At 43.4% G+C, this 19167-nt stretch overlaps 1 long non-coding RNA gene across 1 annotated transcript; it reads right to left on the bottom strand.

The window, feature by feature from the left end:
* Positions 1-2791: 2791 nt before the first annotated feature.
* Positions 2792-18444, bottom strand: LOC137011649 (uncharacterized). Its single transcript, XR_010893507.1, has 3 exons — positions 18409-18444; positions 18026-18115; positions 2792-2825 (listed from the first exon to the last, which is right to left on the bottom strand). It is a non-coding gene; the product is annotated as an uncharacterized lncRNA (long non-coding RNA).
* Positions 18445-19167: the final 723 nt, after the last annotated feature.

The following is a 19167-nucleotide window of genomic DNA, read 5'->3' as shown; positions in this document are numbered from 1 at the left end:
GCTTCATTTAAGAAGGTCTTTATTAACCCCCTGGAGCTGTATGGATTATTTTTATGATGGATGGATGCATTTATTTTGGGCTTCAAAACACGCCCCCCATTCACTACCATTATAAATCTTTGGAGAGCCAGGATATTTTTTAATATATCTTTGATAGTGTTCGTCTGAAAGAAGATAGTCATATACACCTAGGATGACTTGAGGGTGGGTAAATCATGGGATAATTTTCATTTTTGGGTGAACTAACCCTTTGACCTCATGTTATCTTACAAACTGTAACAGTTACTGGGTGGGAACATTAATAAATTAATGCAATGATCTCCCAAACTACTGCCAAATCAACTTTTCATACAAAACCAAAAAGTCTTCCCTAGCGCAGCCATTACGATCAATTACTGCTACAGGCAAATTCAAATAAAGTGGCAGTCGCTCCGGTCTCCAAGAGGAATCTTGAGGTTTGAGGTGGAAAATTCATCAGAGAGGAGGAGGTGACATCGTTAGGCCCTTTGCCCAGCATGCTCTACTCAATACTCTTGCGTGTGACATGTGGCACGGAGGTTTCGGAATTGGCGGTGGTGCCGGCCGTCACTTCACCTCCTCCCATTTTTCCACAAGACTCGTGTGTCACGCGTGGGCGCCCCCCGTCACATCTCTCACTCCGTCTGGCCTGACACTGGCTACCGAGCCTCGTTTTTTGGGAAGCGCCTACATAACACCACTGTCTGCCGCGCCAAGACGAACTGCCTTCGTGGCCAGACGGAGCCTCTGGCAAAAAATATAATACATTTCAAATTGTCCCTCGTCCTGCTTTTCCTATTGGAAAACTCTCAGAATCTTTTACTGTCGAAATCTGTATATCAGCACAATCATTACGTTTAATGTAATTATACAGGAGTGGGATTTGAGGATAGACCAATGCTTAGGAAAATGCAGTGGCAGAAATTACGCGAAGCCTCTTAGCAAGCTCTAAGCACTAGTCACATATACCACACACCATGGTGCACATCGCCTTGCTAGCAGCTCGGTAATTGATTGCTTGTGGGGCAGCTGTAATTTGGACCTGCATTCAAAAGCTCTGTAGTGTTGACAGGCCATTTGAAGCAAGATTTAAAGCCCGCTTATTTTTTTTCACCTAATCATACATGCTTATGAAACTCATTTCATGAGCACAAACAAAAGAGGACTTTTAAAGAGGATAGATAGCCCATAAATGACAATTCTGTCACCATTTATTCTTTCTTCTGTTGAACTAAAAAGAAGATATTTTGAAGAAAGTTGGTAACCAGATAGTTGACGGTAGCCATTGACTTCCATAGTAGGAAAAAAATACTCTAAAAGTCAAGTCAGTGGTTACCATCAACAATATTTTTTTTTTTTTTTTTTTTTTTTCAACAAAAGAAACCAATACAGATTTGGAACAACATAAGGGTGAGTAAATGATGACAGAATTTTCATTTTTGGGCGAACTATCCCTTTAAGGGTAGTCGTACCTTTGATTTTTTTATGGGCAAGAAGATTTTTTCAAGGGCAAGAAATTCAACTTTTCAAGTTGAAGTTTGATAAGTTGATGCTTAGTGAATGGAAATTCACTGGACAACTTGTGAGCCAACTATTTTAAACATTGGGTTCTGGTATCTCACAGAGATAGAGATATGAGTCGTGTGTTATCCATAAGTGTCAGATCTAGTTGCTGTTTTCTTTGGTGGCCTGGGTGCAAGTTTTATTTATGCTTTTGGCATTTACACATTGCCCAAAGCAACTTAAAGTGTTTTCAGCTAAAGAGCACACTATAAGTACATTTAGATTTCATTTTCAGGATTTTTTTCCCCCCAAAATTGGCATCATTTCAATCAAAGGGCATCATTTTGTAGCACTGTTTCACCCGGTTTGAATCCCATCTAACTGAGGCTTTTCTGTGTTTTCCCTGTGTTGACTTGGGTTTCCTTCTGGTGCTCCGGTTTCCCCCACAATCCAAAGGCATACATGTGAGTAGCATTATGTATGTGTGATGGACTGGCCATTCTTCTAGGTTGTTTCCCTGCCTACGGCTTAACATGCTGGGATAGGCTCCAGCATAGGACTCTACATACAGTAGGATAAGGGGTTTGGAAAACAGATTGATGAAGTTATGGCCAAAATTAGTCTCTTACTCAACTTCTTTTCTAGGTGGCAGCTTCCATTACCAGTTAAAACCATATGTAGGTATTATTCATGTTGCTTTTATGATACTGAATTTATGTAGCAATCACTTTGAGTTAGCAAACTAAAAGGATACAGTACATCATAACTCAGACAGATGGGTCCTAAGCTGCATGGTAAACAAACAGTTTAGTTAGTGAATGGACAAAATCATGAGATTGTGTTGTCAGTTATGATAATGTTTCAACATTTTTCTTTTTAACAGTCAGTGTCTTTGGCTGAAAAGGTCTTTGACGCTTATTTGCAATAGCAGATTGAACATCTGTCTTGGAGTTTTTGTTATGCTCAGGGTATTGTAGTACCTTTGGGGATTCAACCCCAAAAACAATGATGGGAATTTTTGCATTGAACATTTGTGTGTCCCACTCAATATGCAGGTGTGTGTAGGCGTTAGACCCCCAGGATTCGCCCACTCAGCAGAGTGGGTTGGGTCCTAGAAAAGAGGGGAGGGGACCCTGAAAGTGTGGGGACAATGACCCCATCCAGTCTTTCTCCGTGGGTGTGGGTGGGAGGCAGTTATGCGTCATTCAGCCCCCACTGAGAGCTCCCAAGCCGCCCCCGCATTCTGGAGATGCCTACCTGCCCAGGATCCCTCCTCTCTCCATCTGTCCAGATTGGGGAAGCAACTGCAAGGGGAGAAAGAGATAAAATGATAAAACAGGCAAATGGCAAAACACAAGCATTTTTAAAAAACACATTTAAGAATAGAAAACAACCGATAAGACAACTTTAAACTTTAACAAGAACTGCTTTATCATTGTGAATCATCTTAACTTACATTCCGGGTGTTAACACAAAATACCGCAGCAAAATTTGGCTATATTGCTTATCAGAAATGACCCAGTACTGCACATTGCCTAAGATAACATATACTCCTCTATAAAGCTGTTAAACTGCTCTACACCCAGAGTGGGAGAGATGGGAGGAGGTAACGGTTCATTTCAACACCCTAGACTGTGTCAGTTGATTCAGAGCTTAGACATGGGAAAGGCCCCAGTCTGACAATATGCAGCCGTGCTCCGGCAAGCTTTGCGGTACCCATCCCATAATCTCAAGGGTTTGAAAGGAGGGAGATGGCTGCGGTTTTGGGGGAGCTCTTGACAGCTGCCATACTACCATTTATTTTGTTAATGCAAACCCAAATAATTCCTGTCAGGATCTGCTCCAGAGTGTCTTGACTCAGCCCTTTTTAAATTCACACCGGGAAGTATGAATTGCAAAAGTGGGAGTAACTATTGAAACAGCTGCATTTCTAGTAAAAATTAGTGCAAAAATCAAGAGGGGATTGCTCATTGTTATTTATTTATTTAAAAAAAAAAAAAAAAATATATATATATATATATATATATATATTTATTTTTTTTTTATTTTGCCCCATTGCAGATCAAGACAAATCCTGGTCTTCTTGTTTTAACATACTGGTGTTGATAAATGGTTTATAAATGGTTTTATAAAGCAATGTTAATGTTCTCAGATTTTGCCAAACACCTTTCCCCAAATGTAATGTATCATGCTTTCATATACTTTTACTTATCTTCTGGGTTCCATGGGGATCAAACCCGTGACTTTGGCAGTGTTAGCCTCATGTGCTACTGTTTGAGCTACAGGATTGCTGTGCTGTATTGCTTTTGAAATATGGCAACTTGAATGAATGTCTTTATTTAAAGACTATAATCAGGAATGCTAATGGTGGACCGAATTAGCTGTCTTTGCAGGTGTTTAGGTAAGCTGTAAAGATGTAACCAGCCCAGCCACTGGTTGTTTAATCACAATCTCTTGATCTCGTATTATGGAGTAATTGCATGCATATTACACCCATGCAAATTCTGAGGCCTTTGAAGAGGCTATATTGACAGTAGTACGGTCATTCTTCTACTCCACCTGGCAATTACTCACTACTCTTAGTAAACTCCCATCCTTGGAGCTACACTCATCTGTTGAGGGTTATAAAGCAGGCTGGTAACTTTTAACTTTGCTGATGTTCCCCGCTGGGTTCCCTTGTTTCTTTTACCTCCGATCTTACACTGATTATACTTATGATTGTGTATGGTATGGTATGGATGTGCCTAAAACCGAATACTTGATTCATAAAGTCACCGGTAATAGCTTCAAAACGAATAGCGAATTCTACCGAATAATAGGAAAAATATTCAGCAGACACTTTGCTCCTTGTGTTTGCTGGATAAAAAGTAAGCCGGGGATAGCATGATATTATAGCTACATAAACCTCTATAATTACTACAATACTGAGTGTGAATGAGTGTAAACTGCACGTCTCTCAAAAATCAGATCCTGCCAAGATTACTGTAACGAAGGCGGGACTCAGTAAGATCCAAATGCAGCTTTATTAAAAGGTGAGCGTGGTCGTACAGGCAGGGGTCAGATAACAGCAAACAGGTACAGCAAGGAACAGGCAGAATCGTAGTCAGGAACAAGCAGAGGGTCAGGGCTGGCAGATATCAATCACAGGTCAGGACAGGCGGCACAGGATCGTAGACGGGAAACAGACAGGCAGACAAGATATAAACGCTTGGAAATGTATCACAGGGAAAACAAGACCTCGCGGTGAGGTGGTGTGTGTATGAGTCTTTTATAGTCCAGGTAATGTGTGGCAGCTGGGTGTGGTGATTAGTGTGGAGTGATTGTGAAGTGAGTGCAGGTGATAAGCAATGAAGGATCATGGGAAATGTAGTCCGGGATGTGACAGGAACAGACGTGATCGTGACATAACGCCCCCCTCCCGGAAGGCGCGTCCTCACGGCGTAAAAGGAACAGCTAGGGAGGGGGGGGGTGGGTGCATTGGAGACTGGCATGTCGACAGGAACGAGGTCCCCAATGCAGATCCAGGAACCCGGGCAGCCATGGAGGGTCAGGAGCCTCGGCGGCCACGGTGGGTCAGGTGGTTCAGGCGGCCACGGCGGGTCAGGTGCCACAGGCGGCCACGGCGGGTCAGGGGGTTTGGCCAGCCACGGCAGGTCAGGTGGCTTGGGCAACCACGGCAGGTTAGAGTCCATAGATGACCACGGCGGGTCAGAGTCCATTAATGGCCATAATAAGTTGCAGTCCATAGTTTGCCATAATAGTTCTGAGGCTGTTATAGGCAGTGACCGGAGAGGAACCCCACCCACAAACTCCCCACCCCTAGGTCTACTGCCCCCCCCAAAAAAAGTTCTTGGGGAAATCAACGGAGGACGTAACGGGTTGATGGGCAAGGAGCTCAGGTGGCGAGCGCAGGGTGGAGCGAAGGGACTTCGTGTCCATATCCGAGGAAGCGGACAGCTCGGTGACGGCCTCCGTGGCCGTATCAGGGAAAGCGAGCAGCCCTGGGATGGCCACAAGCTGTTCTGGAACGGCAGCGAGCCGCTCAGTGACGGCAGCAGGCTCGGGCTGGTAGACAGGTCCAGAGTCAATACAACTTGAGTGCATCCTCCAAGCACGCAAGAACGCCAAGTAGTAGAAGGCAAAGACCGTCCTCCAGGCCTTGACTGAACTGCCATGGAGCTCAGGCTGCTCTGGGACGACAGCGGCCTGCTCTGGGACGACAGCGGCCTGCTCTGGGACGACAGCGGCCTGCTCTGGGACGACAGCGGCCTGCTCTGGGACGACAGCGGCCTGCTCTGGGACGACAGCGGCCTGCTCTGGGACGACAGCGGCCTGCTCTGGGACGACAGCGGATGCGTGACTTGTGGTTGCGGCCATGTTGGGTCCATGCTGAGACTGGGAACACTCACCGAAGCTGCTGGATCTGAGTGTGGCGAGGTCTTCTGTAACGAAGGCGGGACTCAGAGTAAGATCCAAATGCAGCTTTATTAAAAGGTGAGCGTGGTCGTACAGGCAGGGGTCAGATAACAGCAAACAGGTACAGCAAGGAACAGGCAGAATCGTAGTCAGGAACAAGCAGAGGGTCAGGGCTGGCAGATATCAATCACAGGTCAGTATACAAAGCAAAGGTCAGGACAGGACAGGCGGCACAGGATCGTAGACGGGAAACAGACAGGCAGACAAGATATAAACGCTTGGAAATGTATCACAGGGAAAACAAGACCTCACGGTGAGGTGGTGTGTGTATGAGTCTTTTATAGTCCAAGTAATATGTGGCAGCTGGGTGTGGTGATTAGTGTGGAGTGATTGTGAAGTGAGTGCAGGTGATAAGCAATGGAGGATCATGGGAAATGTAGTCCGGGATGTGACAGGAACAGACGTGATCGTGACAATTACTAAGATGAATCATACACATTTTCTTCTATTTCATATGTCTTAAATGTTTTAAACCTTGTACGATATAATAATATTTTTTGTTCTTTTTATATAACATTTAATAATAGTTTTAATTAGAGGATATTTAAAAAACGTTAATTAATAAAAATAATTTCATGAGTTATTAGCCATATTTGTTAAATAAAAATTATGAAGGGAACCTTTATTGGTTAAATGTTCTTAATGAGAGAGAAAAAACAAAACAAACATTTTTTCTTGCATTTTCAGATTTTTTAAGTAAGCTGATTGTATGTCTCAAAGTCTTTTAAAGTCCCCCTGCAGTCAATAATTGCAGCTCTAGTTAAAACTCGTCTTTGATCACCAAAATTACATATTTAAAAGTTTTTTCCTGTGAAAAAAATTCTTAATAAATTAAAATCGCTTGAATGTAACTCTACACCTTTGCCTTATTTGATATACACGGATCTATGAATATGATAATTAACCCCGCCTCCACTCGCTCGTGCTAGCTCAGACGAGATCCACTCTGTGAATTTACTGAGGTAAAAGCTGCACAATGGTATCGCTCTTTACAACGTCGGCCACATAGGCCTAACGGTAATTAATATGATTAGTATTTTCCTTGACTATGTTATAGAACGGCTAATAATGTGTTGTTAATGTTACACAAACCATGTTCACATTCAGGAGTCAGACAGCTGCCTTCTAACAATCCTTAGAAACGCTTTGAACAGCTCACGCCAGTGGAGAAAGGAATATAGTTCATCATAACATCGTAATATATGCATCATACTGATAAATCTACACGATTTAACATATCGACAGAAAAATATACCGGGATAACCTTGTCAGTTAATGATATGCTAAAGCACGTTGACGTGATTGGTTACAAGGTAGTTTGTGATGTCAGAAACACCAGCGATTTCAAACGGCGGGTTTGAGACTGTCTTTGATTTACTGCAGTTTTAAAGAGAAAATACTCAGCAATGGTGTTTACTTATGAATTTGCACATGGTTTGTCTTAAAGCATGTTAAAAACACCAGATAGACATATGAACAACATTAAAAAACTTGATTTTCACCACAGGGGGACTTTAAAAAATCATTAAACAATGCATAAAATAATAGGTAACAAGTACTTTTAAAATTATACCTTAACACTAAATCATACAGATCATACGGTATTGTACATTTGTATAATTATGTAAATAAAAAAAGCTACTTTTTCGTAGTTTTTCATGACCCCAGTTTGTGTTAATGACAGCAGCACTAAGGGCTGCACTCCACAAGTTTAATTGTGTAAAACACCGCATTATCCAGCATGATTAGTGACATCTTAAAGTATTTCCTTATTTAATGTCTTTTCTTTACTTAGTTTTAAAATGCTCATACTTTTCATCTGACCAGACACATTTATCCATCCTCTGTCCCTCTTCACAGATCAGCAGCACTGAGCAGAAGCGTCACTCACTCCGCCTGCTGATCTCATCAGAAGAGCACACTCATGGATAAACTTTCCTGGGTAGGAGCACAAAAGGGTACACATGTCACGAACCTCTTGCCACAAAGCAGGTGCCGCTATCAGAGGTCTTCTGGGAGGGACAGCTGTCCATCACAGAGTGATAAACACTTAAACAATGGCCATGTCAGCGACATTTCATTCACGGGTATCTACAGATTCAGCACTGGGACAGTTGGTACACCACATCTATTTAAATAATAATCTATGGAGTAAGTCGTCAATGGATTTTGTGAATCAATGAATTACTTTAAGCCTATGCATCAGACGTTCACTTGAAAAAACATTGCAACTGGCGTGAAATTGACATTGACATCTTTTTATTTCATTCTGGAAGGGGGCAGGCAAGCCAGATGCCCACATTAGTATTTATCACGCCCTCTCTTTGGTTTTGTTTGGCGATCTGCCTTCAGCTACCTGTAGAGTGCCTCTGCACCTCATGCTGGGGAACTGTATACTCTCACCTCCACCCTAAATGCATATCCAGCCCCTCGGAAAGTCCCCTAATTTTACCCAGCCCTGTCTTGTTTGACCTCCCCGTCATTTGGGTTTCGACAGCATGAGGGCTATCCTGACTGTTTGTGTTTAGCTCAGCTGCTTAGAGGGGGTCTTCTTGGATATTAGAGGACATGTGTCCACATCCAGGCAAGTCCTTACATGTCTAAACTCTCATCTGGAGGTATCCTGCAAGGGAAATGTGGTGCGGAATAATTATAAAGCAAGAACTTATGCCCAGTGTTTATTCACTGAGATTTTCCATGACCATACTCATATTTCTTGCATGCATAGAACTTATTTGATCATGCAACCATTTGACTGAAGATTTGGGTGGCATTTCACATCATGCTGTTTCCCATTTTCACATCAACACATATTTTGCTTGGTGCTTGAAAGGATTTTCACAGGATTTTCATATCTATGTGCTTTTAAATTAGTAAATCCACCCTGACATTGCCTATCAAGATGTAGCAAACGTGGTGCTAGCAATAAATGTCTTATCAAAGTTCAATCTGTACTGAAAACTTTTAGTAGTTTTTAAAACGTTTTAAGCCCCCGTAGGGCTACTTGAACAAGAAATCTGTCAGTGGCTGTCTTTTATTTGCTTGCTTGGCAGCATTCTCATGACTTCCATGTGAACATTAGATTTCACCATACCCACTTCTAAAAACGCTTTGATAAATGATATGGACAGCTAAATATATTACAGATTTGCTATAAAATGTCTCAACATGGCTTTATTAATTTGCCCCATTGGGGGGAATACCATTCATTTGAAACTGGACCACTGTGTTCAAGTCAATTTACCCTTTGAGTCTGTGTAATTGTTTAAATATATCTAATTCAATAGACTTAATATGTGTTGCCTTTTCGTGACCATATAAGAAGTATTACAGGTCAGCACTCTCTCTTTTTCTTCTCCTAGAGCATATAGCTGTTATGGTATGCTGGTGTAGAGAAGAGGCAGATACGGATTTCCACAATTGCACGTAGTATTTAATACATAGAAGGCAAGGAGAACCAAACATACACGTTATACAACATTCAAGACGGACGAGGAGTGAAGGGAGTGAGTGCAATATAAAGGGAGTGCTAACAATAGAGTCCAGGTGCAGGTGATGAGTGATGATGAGGAACTGACGAGGGAAGTGAGTGCAGGTGTGGAGAACAGGAGGATTCTGGGAAATGGAGTCCAGGGAAACAAGGGATCTGTAACAGTACCTCCCCCTCCCGGTAGGCGCGTCCTCGCGCCGTAGATGTAACAACCGGGAGGGGGCGGGCGCCCCTGGAGACCTCAAGCCGGAGCAGGGGAAGGAGTAAACTGGAGTGGAGGTCTCCAGGGCAGGTCCAAAAACCATGGCGGGTCAGGAGCCGTGGGCAGCCATGGGGGGTCAGGAGCCGAGGGCAGCCATGGCGGGTCAGGAGCCGTGGGCAGCCATGGCGGGTCAGGGGAAGAAGGCAGCCATGGCGGGTCAGGAGCCGAGGGCAGCCATGGCGGGTCAGGAGCCGAAGGCAACCATGGCGGGTCAGGTGCAGCGGGCAGCCATGGCGGGTCAGGTGCAGCGGGCAGACATGCAGCGGGCATACATGGCGGGTCAGGTGCAGCGGGCAGCCATGGCGGGTCAGGTGCAGCGGGCAGCCATGGCGGGTCAGGTGCAGCGGGCAGCCATGGCGGGTCAGGTGCAGCGGGCAGCCATGGCGGGTCAGGTGCAGCGGGCAGCCATGGCGGGTCAGGAGCCGAAGCCTTCGAGGCGTTGAGCCCAGGCGTCGCTGAAGGACTGGCGGGTGATGGCGGAACCGAAGGCTCCGCCGACCGAAAACGCAGCCGGGGCTCCAGAAGGCCGCAGTGAAAGCAGAAGGACAGCCAACAAAACGAACACCGGGGGGGAGTGAGGAGTCCAACTGAATCCGAGGGACGGAGTGACGGAGCGGAGACGGAGGAGTGAAGTCCAGAGGGGAGGGCAGGCTGATGAATGACCAAGGTGTGAGTGGAGGCAGGATGGAGACTGGTGAAGCTGGAGGACTGATGGGCAACGGTGGAGCAGAGGGAGGTTGGAGCCGGGGTGAAGGTAATCGCCCAGAGGTCCGAGGTGGAGATCTGGGCGAGGGGGCTTGAGGTGGAGGTGCAGTATAGACATGACTTGGAGGAGGCGGGAGAGGGAGGCAGGGAGGAAAACAGTCTTTGGGCTGGAGAGTTCAATCACAGAGACCATACTAGGAGCGGCTGGCTCGGCGGCGGCGGCTGGAGCGGCAGGCTCGGCGGCGGCGGCTGGAGCGGCAGGCTCGGCGGCGGCGGCTGGGCGGCAGGCTCGGCGGCGGCGGCTGGAGCGGCAGGCGCGGCGGCGGCGGCTGGAGCGGCAGGCTCGGCGGCGGCGGCTGGAGCTGAGGGCTCGTAGGCGGCGGCTGGAGCTGAGGGCTTGTAGGCCTCGGAGACTGGAGAACTTTGCTCGGCGGCGGAGACTGGAGAACTTTGCTCGGCGGCGGAGACTGGAGAACTTGGCTCGGAGGCGGAGACTGGAGAACTTGGCTCGGAGGCGGAGACTGGAGAACTTGGCTCGGAGGCGGAGACTGGAGAACTTGGCTCGGAGGCGGAGACTGGAGAACTTGGCTCGGAGGCGGAGACTGGAGAACTTGGCTCGGAGGAGACTGGGGTTGAGGGCCATTTCATCCCCTCAAATACAATTAAAATCCCCACAGGCACTGGAGCTGGCTCTGTGGGGACTGGAGCTGGCTCTGGAGATACTGGAGCTGGCTCTGGAGATACTGGAGCGGGCTCTGGAGATACTGGAGCGGGCTCTGGAGATACTGGAGCGGGCTCTGGAGATACTGGAGCGGGCTCTGGAGATACTGGAGCGGGCTCTGGAGACACTGGAGCGGGCTCTGGAGACACTGGAGCGGGCTCTGGAGACACTGGAGCGGGCTCTGGAGATATTGGAGCGGGCTCTGGAGACACTGGAGCGGGCTGCTTCCTCCTCCGCTGCTTTCTGGACCCAATTGAGGAATGTGGGTCAAGCATGGGGCAGGCAGGGAGTTTGCTGGAGGGGTATGCGGAGGAAGACGGAGGTTGACTGACTGGCCCGGCCAACCGTGTTTCTGGATGGACTGGACGACAACACTCATCCTGAACCTCATCTACAAAGAATTTGGAGCCATTTAACCACAAAATTAAATTGATAGTTTCACTTAAGGAGAAACAAAAAACAGGTTCATCAAAACGGATAGTGTCATCATCCAATCCATCCAAAAACAGGGAGATCAAAACTGCTTCAGGCCAGTCAGACAAATAAGCGATCTCAACGAACTCCTCCACATACCTCTCCAGCGAACGACCTACCTGCAGGAGCCCGATAAGGCGATCGCTGGCTGTCAGGGTGAGAGGTGTTGGAGGAGCTGGATCCAGGGAGCTGGGGAAAGTCTCCATTTTTTTTTTTTTTTTTTTGTGAAAATCCAACTTCTTGGGTCCGTCTTTCTGTTATGGTATGCTGGTGTAGAGAAGAGGCAGATACGGATTTCCACAATTGCACGTAGTATTTAATACATAGAAGGCAAGGAGAACCAAACATACACGTTATACAACATTCAAGACGGACGAGGAGTGAAGGGAGTGAGTGCAATATAAAGGGAGTGCTAACAATAGAGTCCAGGTGCAGGTGATGAGTGATGATGAGGAACTGACGAGGGAAGTGAGTGCAGGTGTGGAGAACAGGAGGATTCTGGGAAATGGAGTCCAGGGAAACAAGGGATCTGTAACAATAGCCTTTTCAGTGTTTGCTTTAAATTAGTTTCTTTGATGATTAATGTGCAATGTTGCTGTGTGAGCATAAACAACATCTGCAAAGTTAGGACGCTCAAAGTTCAAAGCAAAGGGAGATATAAAGAAATCGCTTTTTAAGGACTACAACAAAAGGCTGGCAGGGACTACAACAAGCTTCTTCCCGGGTTAGTGACATCACTAACCCCAAAATTTACATAAACCCTGCCCCTGAGAACATGGTACAGTACGTAACAAAAATGCAATAGCATGTCATAAAAGCAAGATGACAACATAAGTTATAACCGTAATTAAACTAAACTACTTGTTCTATCTTCATGCAACATAATCTCTGGCTCTGTAGGCATCTTACAACAGTTCCCACATGAGCGATTTATAGATTATGATGACAGAATATGCTAATCAATGACTTTAAGATAGTTAAGCTACACATCAGCTACATAAATTCATCCACTAACCATTCAGAAACATCCTGTTGCATTCTACATGTAACTTCTTCTTGAGTCTCTCCATTATTGTCCGACTCCGTTTTGAACATAAAAGGCTAAACAGTTTCTGACATTTTAAGTGTGTCTGAGGAAACATTAATCAGAGCCGCTAACACGAGCTCTTGAATCTCCACCCTCTTCCTGAGAGAAGCAGCTCATTTGCATTTAAAGGGACACACACAAAAATGGAGCGTTTTTGCTCACCCTCAAAAAGTGACAAATTAAATAAACAATGCTATAAAAAATGATCTGTGGGGTATTTAGAGTTAAAACTTCACATACACACTCTGGGGACATTGGAGACTTATTTTACATCTTGTAAAACTGGCATTATATGACCCCTTTAAAATCATTTTTAAAGTCCTAAGTTAATAGTGCCACAAATATATTTTTTTTTTTGGAGGAGTGCTACTCTCAAAAAAAAAATAGTTTGTTCATTCAGCGTAATTGAATTAAGGTAAACCTTTCCACACAATTAAGTTAGGTTCAAACAACAGAACTACAACAAGTCAATTCAAACAAATAATAGTTTGTTGAACAAACTTAATCAGTTTAGGTTCTTGTGTCAGAAATATAATATTTTGAGTGAACTTAATAAACTAAGGAAAACTTTTTCCATGAAATTGAATTATATTTTTCCAACAAAAAATAATTAATTTGGACAGATTTATTGTAGTCTTGTTGTATGAACTTAAATTCATCAAGTTGTTGTGGTTACCATTGTGGTGAAGAGTGAAGCTTGTGCTTAGGTTGTGGGTAGCTGTTGTGCACATGAGAGTTCCATGATTGTCTGATGGGGTGCGGGGCCACAGACCATACACAGATGGCTTAATCTTTAATCTGGTATGAAGAAGAGCAGCACTGCAATCAACTAATCTTACTTCAAGTTACAATAACTAGTCTAAAACATGTTCATACATAACTTTTTATAGCTATAGCATGTGAAAATAATGAACAAGCCTTTCCCTTTACTAAAAAAACATATTAAACAGCACTTAATTTCGACATTTACTCTCCTGATCTATATGCAAAGCATGCTGGGAACTAGAAATCCACTGCCCAGTTTCATTCAGTGCAACAGAAATGATTCATGTTGTCCCAACACAAATGGTTTAAGTTAACATTTTACAAATTTAATTTCAATTAACGTAATTAAATTGAATGCAACTGACAATTAAGTAAAAAAACTGGAGATTTGTGTATGAAAAATCTTTGGGAAAGCCATAACATGGACACTCAGCTTGGCTAGCCCAGCAAAGGAGTGCATTGTACATTCAATTGCTACAGTAAAAGCAATCGAGATAATACATTTAAAATTGAAAGACCATTCTGCTGTTGTGCTGCATTAAATCAGTCACCTGAAAATCTAGCATCTCTAACAGAGCTGAAAAGGTTCCTGCTGTTAAACTGTGCTCCTTGCGTGATCTGACTTGCACATATCTTTAAGCCTTTAAACAGGATACCTCAACCAGCCCGCTGCTTTCCCCTGAACCAGGGAGACCGTACAACACTTGGCTCATTGAATACCTCCCCCTGTTCAACTCACTTTGGGAAAAACAACAGTGTCTTTTAGTCTCCTTCGGTTCAGGCATTCCCACCTGCAGCCCGCGTGGCACACAAGTGTAAAATATCAGTATGCAGAAGCTGGGTCTGTTGTACAGGGCAGCTGTTTATCTACTACCACCCATAGGTCATGGGAAAAGGTGGGTGTAATATGATGGACATGTGCTACATCCTGTCTGGAGCTGCTGAGTTTTGGCATATGTTCGAGTCAGGACAGTGAGAGGCCGTAGGGTCGGGTTAGCATGTGTGTGTGTTGTGACAGCTGGAACATGGCCTCATGCCCTGTGTGTGCTGGAAGATACATGACAGACATTACGGATAGTCTGGATGAAAGTGCAGGTCAGAGAAAAGTTCTGAAGGAATGACACTGCACTTTGGATCTTAAAGTGGAATACAAACCTGAGAATGAAATAACTATAGGTATGTAAATGCTGCTTCAAGTTATGGTGCAGTGGTTGATTTCTTCACCCACAGTGGCATGACAGTTTTCAAAGTTTCACTCTCCTCGTCTTCCATTGGTCATACGAATAAACTGGCTCAAACAAAGAGATTGCAATTTCGTTTCATAACACTAGTGATATGGAAGTCACACACTCAAAGATATTATTAAATTATTCAATGTAAAAAGTATTAATATTAACTTATTTTCATATTAGTAATCACTTCAAATGTATGTATGCATACATATTTTAATTTCTCAAGTTCATTCATTTATATAATATTTTATATCGTAACACTTTATTTTGATAGACATTCTACTAACCATAACTTTGCAACTACATGTCAACTAACAGTTATTAAAGTATTAGACTGTCTGCTTAATATCTGCTAAAACTTTATTTTGTTGATCCCACAGCAGACATTCTACTGATTATAAGTATATAACTCAGCTTATGTCAACTTCTTGTACTTACCCGAACTCTAACACCTAACCCTTACCTATGGTAACAGTCTACTACAGTCTACTAATACTCTAATGAGAGTTAGTTGACATGTAGTTGCAAAGTTACTTATAGTTAGTAGAATGTCTAAAGTGGACCATCGAAATAGCGTAACCTATTGTATTATATATAAGGTTTTTGATTAGAGTAGTTGTAATTTTTTTAACATTATTTGGTACAACATTGTTGCAATGAATAATGAAATTGAAGCAAGGCCCTTTATGATTCACAAATCACAAATACTGTATATTATTGACAAAACCTATACTTCGCCAGTTATTGCTAGAATTCTTCGGAAGGACCACATTTGATATCTTATTGTCATCCAAATTCTTTGATTCTTTCAACTATTTTGATGAAGACCCCTAAAACATTTTTTTTTCTTCCAAAAAAGAGTAATAGTTGTTTTCACAAACTGCAGTTCAGTCAATGTGAGATTGATGACTAGCTCATTTATGATGGTTTGATTGCATGGGAAAGTGAAAGACATGTTAAAAGCTTTCCTGCTCTGTAATTAATGCCCAAGTGAATTGCGATTGACCCTGCAATAACCGTCTAAATGCACTGGTGCATTTCAAGTAGGATCTAGTCTTTTGATATAAATCCATCCTGAGACTCTACTTTAATGAGTAGAATAAGAGTGGAGAATGCAACTCACTCCTACCACTAGAAAAAACGGATTACGATAGAGAACTGAACTCGCTAAACTATTCATGGTGAATTAGTAAATAATACCTCTTCCGCTACCTGGGATCAGGACTACTCTAAACTAATATGAAACTGCCTTTGAAGGATCCAAATTAATTAAGCCATTTTGCGCTACCTTTAATTAGGCCCTTAGACTCTAAAAGCAGGCCATCGGTATAAAGAGTTTCATTAAGCTCATTACCAAGTCTAGGTGTTGTGGAAGTTAATTGTCAAACTTTCCGTGAAACTTTTACAAACCCTCTCCGCTCATAATACTACATGCCTTTAAGCAACTTAAAATAAGGCTTTTAAGTTTACCCTTAACTTAGATATAAAATGGGTTCATGCAATGTCAAAAATCAATCATAAACCAGCCTCAACTTTGTTAATTTTGTTATAACAAATCTTATTTGAGCACTTTCAGGTTGATGACTACCAGTCATAAATCTAAATCCAAGGTATGGCGAGTCTAGGGGTCAAAGGTCACATTTAAATTCATGGTTCAGAAAGGGGGTTTAAATGATAGATGTAGAGTGGAAATGGAGAGTCACCACCATGTGCTCTCCAGCTACCGTACCCTAAAATAAGCCGGTCTAATCAAGTTATCAAATCAACAAATCTCTCATCAGGGGCCCACGCCTGACACCAGCAGAAAGAGAGGCCTGTTGACGACTAATTTCCAGCAGCGGGATATGGCCAAGGAGGATAACACCGTCCCACAGTGCGGGTCAGTCACCTCAGGACCCATGCTGCCTTTCTATGTCCTTTGACCAGAACAGGCTCCATATCTGGTGAGGGGGGCTATTATTTCCTGCAACACACAATAGGAAAAGGATACAATGCCGGCAGTTTATCACGCAAATGCCAATAAATTTCAGGGCCAGCCCACGGCCAATTAGTTGAAAGGGTGAGGAGCTTTCCAGACCCGTCTCCCTGGTCCGATGCAGACAAACAGTCCACCCACACACGCTGGCAGCTGCTGGGGCTTTTCAGCAAGCTAAGAAACATCGCTGCGCCTTTGATTCAGCCTTGAATAGGTTGCACAATTCAAAACTGTGACTCACTAAATTCCTATCTATTTAATGTATTAATATTCATGTGGAATAATATAAAACAACTGTCTTGGTTGCTAAGATTGCTCACAAAGACGCCATCGATCTTATTTTCAGCGACGCACGCAGCTAAAATGACTCATTAGAGTCTCATGAATGGTGTGAGCAATGGCGAAGAATTTTAAAATGAGTTTTTCATGTGAGATAATTTAAAAAAGGTGTAGTTTGCATGTAGTTTTGACATCTACATCCAACATAAAAAATGTAAGAAGAAGCCCATCTGTTCATAATCGCTTAACAAGAACAAAAGGGCAATGAAAGTATGCCTGTTGCCTTATTCCGTTGAGCAAAAATGAAATGGATTCACTTAACTGGTTTGGCATTTGATAAACTACTGTCAGAGGGATGAGTGACAATGCCATTTCTTGATTTCGCCTTTGGAGAGATGGTCACCGCAATTAATGAAAATGAAAATGTGATTTTCAAACATCGAACATCATATGAAAGCCTCAAGCTTTTAGCACGCAAATACGAGAACAATCCACAAAGGCCATCTGAAAATGTCTGCCGTATTTCATTCACCAAAGCAGCAACTTCAGGCATGCAAACTTCAAGAAGAACGTCACAATGCAGGTTGTGCAACAGGGAGAATGGCATCTGACAAAGGCCTTGCTGTTTGAGCTTGATGCCCAGCGGGTGTGTTGTAGTGTGGTACGGCCTGTAATCTGAACAGCCATTAATCACTTTGCTAGCCACCCCAAACCACATTTGTCATGAGCATCGCTTGTGTCCGGCCAGGCCAGTGACCCATGAACTGGTCAGAGAGCCTTGGCCAATGGGAGGAGATGGTAAGAGCAGTGGCTGTAGCATGTGGGCTACCTGCTGCTCTGGATGAATGCGATTGGACACAGCTTTCAGGATGATGGAGAGCTGTGGATTTGCTACGCTGACCGTTCCTCTGGTCGACCCACTGACCAAAGCATGGCAAAAAGAGATGGTTTTGTATCAGACTATTGATGCTCTTTTGTTTTTTGTCATGGTCCACATTGCTGTTTCATTTTTGGTGACTGTGTAGAGGGATTTCTAACCTTAAAGGCCACAAGGATCACATCTTTTGTGTCTGAGCACACATGTCCTTTTTTGATAGCTTCTGTTGCACCAAATCTGAAGCATCTAATCTGCAATGACAATGAAATAGTAAAGAAAGAAGAGATTACTCTGGATTTTACATCAACATTAAATATAGCTAGGTGTGAAAACAAGCTGGAGATGTTTTCCTAAAGATTCCAAATCCACAATCATCAGATTTTAACAAATTTTCTCACACAGTAGGATAGCTAACGACAATCCATCTGTGCTTTATTTGTCCATTCTACTTAATGGTCAATTCTGTTGTGCTCCTCGCTCATGAGTTGCAGTGTTGAGTGTTGTTAAAAGCTTTTAGAGGTTGGCAGCATAATTACTAACTTACTCTATTTGTGAATAGCCCAACAGGAACCTGGCACCATACAGTTCGCCCCCTACCTCTTAGCCCTGAGGTGTGTGTATGTCGTCATTGCAGGTGTTTCCCTCCAAACCAACCTGAAGAACCCCTGCCATGGCATCACAATCACCCACTATGTGGTCAACACAGGAAATGCAAATGAAAACACCTGAGTGAATACCTCGGGGAACAAATAATCCAAGGTTTAGCATTCATGCAGTAATGTTCTGCTTGCTTGATTAAGATCAACATATAACCAGCATCTTGATTGTGTATGTTTTATTTCTTATAGTTTGAATTACTCCTACTTTTCTACATCATTCAAGAATCGTATTGGTTATTTTAACATCTTAATGTTCTTTGTACTGAGCATTTGTACTTGTGGCTGTAAAAATCAGATGCTATGTTCAAAGATAATATGAAGATATGAATAGTGGCCTAAACTGAACTGCCTCAAGCAGAACGCTGATAACAGCATCTGTTGTCTTTGTTTGTTGAGGAGCGTTTGATAGAGGAATCAACCAGTGAGTGCCTTGTGAGAGAGTCAGTGGACAAAGATTGATGGAAGCAGGGTTATGTGCGTTGGCCGGCACAAACTATTACTACCTTATCTCTGGACCCCAGTGGCCAATTGATTTGCTGTGGAATATAACTCATAACCCACTGAAATGCCAGTCGCTACCTTAAAGACAAGAGGCCAAGCAATTGTTCAAGAATACATGTTTGTGTTTAGTTATTCCCTGATAA

This window comes from Chanodichthys erythropterus, chromosome 21 (assembly GCF_024489055.1).
Source record: "Chanodichthys erythropterus isolate Z2021 chromosome 21, ASM2448905v1, whole genome shotgun sequence".
Taxonomy (NCBI): Eukaryota; Metazoa; Chordata; class Actinopteri; order Cypriniformes; family Xenocyprididae; genus Chanodichthys; species Chanodichthys erythropterus.
The sequence above is the reverse complement of the archived record's forward strand: the minus strand, read 5'-3'. Positions and strand labels throughout refer to the sequence as shown.